Raw genomic sequence first — 6,477 nt, forward strand, 5'->3', positions numbered from 1 at the left:
GCCTTTCGGTCATAGTTTCCATTTCTCGGTGGTGTTGCTCCTCTTCTCGCTTCCTTCCTTCCTCCCCTGCGGTAAACTCTTTCATGCCCCGTTCAATCTGACCTATTTTTGCTGCTAGATCCTTGTGTTGCATGATCAGAAGCTTATACTCTCCTTGCATCTTCTCGAGCTCTTGATTTTCATCTATGAGATGTCATCGCCAACTTTGCTCCTTTTCTTCTTTCGTTTTTAGTTCCCATTTCAAGTTGAGAATTTTCTTTTGTTGCGTAGCCATTTACCTTGTCTTTTCGAGCTGCAAGGCTGCTACCGCTTCCCTTTCCGCTTCCAACTCGGCCACCACTATCCCCCTTTACTCCCTTGCCCTCTCTAACCGAGAGAGCAATTCATCAACGTACTCATCATGGGTTGCGGGTGGTGTAATAGTGGTGGGGATTGGGGTGGTCGAGGCTTCCATTTTTTGGCGTTTTGGCTCTTGCCTAGACTCTGCATCTATAGTTGGCCTTTTTTGCCCGGTGACTGTGGTCTCCCCGCTCTTTCCTTGTGCTAGTTCCTTTTTGATAAATTATTGCATCCATGCCACAAAACTGTTCACAACGGTGTTGGCTGGGATGCTTGGGGTGACAGTGGTTGCATCACTGGCGTGCATCGCTGGCGGGCACCAAGAGGGGCAGGATGGGATGGATGGGAGCCTTACCCTTGCCTTCAATGACCATGGATGGCATGGCTTTGGGTACTCGAGTGCTTGAGCCGGGTCTATCTTCCCTAGGCGGACTTAAAGCCCGTAGGCCATCGAGTCGGCTCTGGTTGTTCTATGGACCGGCGAGTTGCTTCGGCCATGTCTTCCTCCTCTTGTCTCCTCAACTCTGCCTCCTCTTCCATATCTCTTCTTTCTCTCTCTTCTTTTGTTTTCCTTGCTTTCTCTGCCAACTTTTTAGCTTCTTCCTTCTCCTTCTATTTCCACTCCGTCGCCTCTCTTAGGGATTCCTTTTTGGCTCTTTCTAGATCTTCTTTTTCCTTTTTCCTGCCCGCCTTTTGTTTCTTCTTCTGAGTTGCCTTCCCAGTGGACTCCTTTGTTTTTCTTCGTCCGGGTTGAGCCTCCCATTCCTCCTTCTCTGTCTTGGTTTCTATCCTGTCACTCGATTGCTCGTCCTTTTGATGGGTCAACGACCTATCTGGGGTCTCATCTGCTCCTTCGTTTCCTTGCTGGGCTTCTTTCACAGCCTCTTGGATGATGGCCGTCAGTATGCTTCCATATTCGATGAAGGAGGCTTTCGAGAAAGGTTTCTTCCTCTTCGTATTCTTAGATGCTAGGGATTCTCCGCCTGCCTATCTGTTGCCCAGGGCTAGTGCTTTGGCTGCTTGGTTTATTGTCTTGTGCACAGCCATTCCAATCCACCTCATCCAAGGTGCGGGCTACCACATTCTCCAACATAGGTACATTGATTTGGTGCATGAGGGAATTATAGCATTGGCTAGAGAAAAGGGAGTGCACCAACTTTGCCTGCATGCAGATCTCAGCATCGGGGATATCATGTATGCTGATGCCGTTGTTTGTCAACTTTTCTTCCCTCTTCATCTTTAGCAGAGCATACACGTCCCTCTTACGTTTTTTCTCCACCTTAGGTTCTAGCCCTAGTGCCTTCTCTACCAAGGCCTAGTTTAGTGGTACTTGCACCTGTTGGGCATTGTCCCCCCTTCCCACCGTCACCGTTCCGCATCCTTGGTCGGGGTTGTACGTTCTCAAGAATTCTACACACTTCGTGTGGTCAGGTTCCTGTGCAAACTTCTCTAGGTACTTGTGGAGGTTACACTGTTCCACTATTCTCCTTGTAGCATGCTCCTTGGCCACCACCTTCTCAAGGTTGTGAATGCTGACTATAAGCCCGATTTTCCAGGCTGATGCCGTACTGCACTCTCTCTTCCTCCGTGAAAGGAAGTCGATGAGCACGATCTTGCTGCGACATCTTTCGTTCATGTCATAAATCATCATTCCCATTAGTACTTGTGAAAGAGTTACTTGTTGAAAAGAAAGGCTTTGTGTTCATTGAATGGCATTGTCCCCCCTTCCCCCCCTCACCGTTCCGCATCCTTGGTCGGGGTTGTACGTTCTCAAGAATTCTACACACTTCGTGTGGTCAGGTTCCTGTGCAAACTTCTCTAGGTACTTGTGGAGGTTACACTGTTCCACTATTCTCCTTGCAGCATGCTCCTTGGCCATCACCTTCTCAAGGTTGTGAATGCTAACTATAAGCCCAATTTTCCAGGCTGATGCCGTACTGCGCTCTCTCTTCCTCCGTGAAGGGAAGTCGACGAGTGCGATCTTGCTGTGACATCTTTCATTCATGTCATAAATCATCATTCCCATTAGTACTTGCGAAAGAGTTACTTGTTGAAAAGAAAGACTTTGTGTTCGTTGAATGAAAACATTTAAGCTCCAACATAAACTTTCCTTTCAGACTTTTCCGCACTTTAATTCAACTTTTTCGTGACATTTTTCCTCACCGGCAAACTAATAGTTCCTTTTCTTCCCGTGTTTTAATGTTGACTGAGGTTTTCAGTGCGGTGTCTCTTTTCCTCACGTATTTATGTATCTGCTTGATTTTGATTGGTTCCCTTCCTTATCTTACCTTACTTTACCCCCCTTCCCTTCCGGATTTGGGGAGAATCCTTTCGAGGATTGAAATCTAGTAAGCCCCGGGCTGTTAGCTTACGGTTGAGTGTTTACCTTTGCATAAGCCAAGCGTAGAAGTCTGGATTGTACTCTAGCTGAGCATCACAGTCCAGATTGAAGAGTTGGGTACCTACGTGTATAATGTAAGTAAAAACATCTGTCAGGATGTCACCAGAATCAATGTGACTAGCAATATGTAACCCTTCCTCTGTCAAGAGGCGGTCAAGGTAAGGGTGTCCTTTGATGTGCTCTTCTAGGGGTTGGTCACGAATAGTAGCTAATACCCTATATGAGGTGGAAGCGACATAAGTCGGGTCATATTCCGATGTCTTGATGGCTCGGCACTGCTCAGCATTGGTCATTATTTGGCATCCCTTGAGTTCCCATTGCAATTGAAGGGCGTACCAGCTCCGTAGGAATGGGAATTCGGTCTCAGCAAGCCTTTTTAACTTCTCTAATTCTCGATCAATGATGGCAAAAGAGGTTCACTTATCGTATGACATGATGAGACGATGTTTGATGGCTTGCTTTGTAGATATCTCAGTGTGGAGCAACTCTACAATAGCTGAGTGGGGTGCTTTGACGAATGCAAATTCCAGTGTGTCCCATGAACAAGGCATTGTATGAATTTCTGTTGCAAAGGACTCTTGCAAGAGGTTCAAGTCCAAGCAGTCATAACTCAGAGCTAACGACATGAATGTGGCATCTAAGCATCTAAGGTAAGAAATGACGTTGTCCCCCGTGTCCTTGGCTAGATCCGTGGCCAATGACAAGAATGATTTCCGCTCATAGGAGGGTCTAAGGCCTGCGGTGTGGTTGAGGTTTGACCGAACTAGAGAGTTGGATAGCAGATAGTTGCAGGCTCAGTTGTTCCTAAGATTGCGGTTGGGTTGCTTGCCCGGTGGGCTCAGAAGACTGGATAGTGATTGGGACATCCCTACTTGGGGGTGTGGCCTCATGCGCCTTGCTTAAGTCATGTGAGATTGGTTTGGGAACAACAAGCTGAAGTTTGGGCTAGTAGATTTGGTCGATCTGCATGTGCATAATCCGTTGCAAGTCAACGTGCTTGGTGACTCGATTCCTTTGCGGCATTAGGCCTTGACCAATTGCATGGTGGGGTACGATTACTTGTGGGGTTGAGACTTAATTGGTGCTCTGGGTTGCTTTAGACTTAGGGATCCATATCCGGGCATTACCACCATAGTAACCTTGTGCTTGCAATTGTCAAGATTGTGGGAGAGAAGGAAGGAGTCTCACTTGTAGCTTTCCTGCTTGCACAATGGGGGAATACAAACAAAGGTAGAGGTTGAAAACAGTTTTCCTCTTCTTAGTTGTGTAAGCCAAAAGAACTCTCATACAAAGAAATAGAAGAACCCTATATATGGGTCTCAAACCAAACTCAACTAACTAAGGTGGCATACTAACTGAGCCACGAACTAGAGTAGATAAGGATAGTTGTCATCTAGCTATTATTCATGGGCGGTGTACCAACCGCATCTGCAACAACTGACAAGTCGGTGACATAAATGCACAACGGTCACCCTGGCATATCACGAGTGGAGCTCGATATCTTAACACTCCCCCTCGAGCTCAATCCCAATTCCTGCACACCAAGGAGGTCTCTGAACTTGCGCAACTTCTCTGTGCCCAAGGCCTTCGTAAATATGTCAGCTACCCGATCCTCTGTGCTAACATAAACTAGATCAATAAGACCTAGTAAAACCCTCTCCCGCACATAGTGATAATGCACCTCAATGTGCTTTTTTCTAGCATGATAGACTGGGTTATTTGCCAAGTTTATACTACTCATGTTGTCACAATGAATGACAACTGGCCCATCTGTAGGCTGATGCATATCATAAAGTAGCTTATGCAACCAAGCTACCTCACATGCAGCCATTGCTGCGCCCCTGTACTCAGCCTCTGTGCTCGACAAGGCAACTGTAGGCTGTTTCTTGCTGCTCCAAGTGACTGCAGCACTCCCAAAAGAGAACACATATCCACTGGTAGATCGTCTATCAAAAATACTACCAGCCCAATCAGCATCAGTGTATCCGTGCAACTGTATCTGAACCCCAGTCTCATAAAATAGTCCATACTGCAATGTGGACTTCACATACCTGAGTATGCGTCTAGCCGCATCCAAATGCGGTTTCCTTGGAGCCTGCATAAACTGACTTACCAATCCAACAGCATAGCTCAAATCTGGCCTGGTAATAGTCATATAAATCAAACTTCCTACTATGCGTCTGTACATAGTAGGGTCTTCGAGAAGCTCACCTGCATCTGCGCTCAGCTTCACATTCTGCTCCAAAGGAACTGAAATAGGCTTACAGCCTGTCATCCCATATTTGGACAGCATGTCCAATCCATACTGCCTCTGCAAGAGCTGTATCCCACTTGGTGATCTAATCACCTCAATGCCCAAGAAATAACGCAGCTCTCCCAAATCCTTCATCTCAAACTTCTGCTTCAATAGCATTTTCACATGAAGGATATCTTCATCACTATCACCTGTCATAATCAAATCATCAACATAAATGACAAGTAGCATAATACCTTTCTCTGTTTTTCTCACATAAAGTGAGAAATCTGCCTTGGAAATCTGAAAGCCAATAGTGACAATATACTGTCCTATCTTGTCAGACCATGCTCTAGGTGCTTGCTTCAAGCCATACAAGGCTTTCTTCAACCTGCAAACAAACTCAGGATGAACAGCATGCACATAACCTGGTGGTTGCTCCATATATACCTCTTCTTGCAAATCACCATGCAAGAAGGCATTCTTTACATCCATCTGATGTAAAGACCATCCCTTTGATGTAGCCATAGCAATGACTGGTCTTACGGTTGCCATCCTTGCAACCGGACTGAATGTTTCTTCATAATCAATGCCATATGTTTGTGCATACCCCTTGACTACTAATCTTGCCTTGTATCTGTTCACAGAACCATCTGCATTGTGCTTCACCTTATAAACCCACTTACAGCCAATTGCATTCTTACCTTTAGGCAAAGGTACCAATTCCCATGTAGCATTTGCTTCCAAGGCATCCATTTCTTCATCCATGGCTTTCTCCCATTTTTCTTTTCCCATGGCTTGCTCAAAAGAAGTGGGTTCTGGTTCCTATATCACTTTGACCATATAGGCATAGTGAATGGCTGTAAATCCATCATATTTCAGCCTATCCACAGGATACCTAGCTCTGGTGGACCTGCGCAAAGTAGGTTCACTCCCAGGTGCTCTCAAAACATCCCTGGTCTTCCTTACTCCAGGTGTAACAATAGAATGAATACCCAACTCATCATCAATGCTCTGTTTTGAGCCACTGGATTCACCATCCACATAAGAATGACCTGCATTCACATCAAACATGGGCTGATCTACCTTCTCTTTTCCTTTTCGTGATACCTGAATACCACTATCTGCATTGCTTTGAGAGGATTCTCCCGATCTCAATGTGCCTGTCCATGGCGAAGGATGTGAACCACTGCTAGAGGACGCTCCAGGTCCACTAATATTTTGTGACTGCTACTGTGAATCCTGTGCAGCATTACTATTTTGTGCATCTACATCATCAATCACATTTACTGGTTTATACCAGCTACTCATCTCATCAAAAACAACATCTCTGCTCACTGTAAACTTACGAGTAGAAGGGTTATAGCATCTATACCCTTTCTGTTGCAAAGAGTAACCACTAAAGATGCACTTATCAGCTTTTGGACCCAACTTGGATCTCAACTCATCTGGCACATGAACATAGGCAATGCAACCAAAAATCTTCAAATGAGAAATATCTGGT

Source organism: Lygodium microphyllum, chromosome 20 (assembly GCF_053477565.2).
Source record: "Lygodium microphyllum isolate KBCC chromosome 20, Lygodium_microphyllum_v1.1.10, whole genome shotgun sequence".
NCBI lineage: Eukaryota > Viridiplantae > Streptophyta > Polypodiopsida > Schizaeales > Lygodiaceae > Lygodium > Lygodium microphyllum.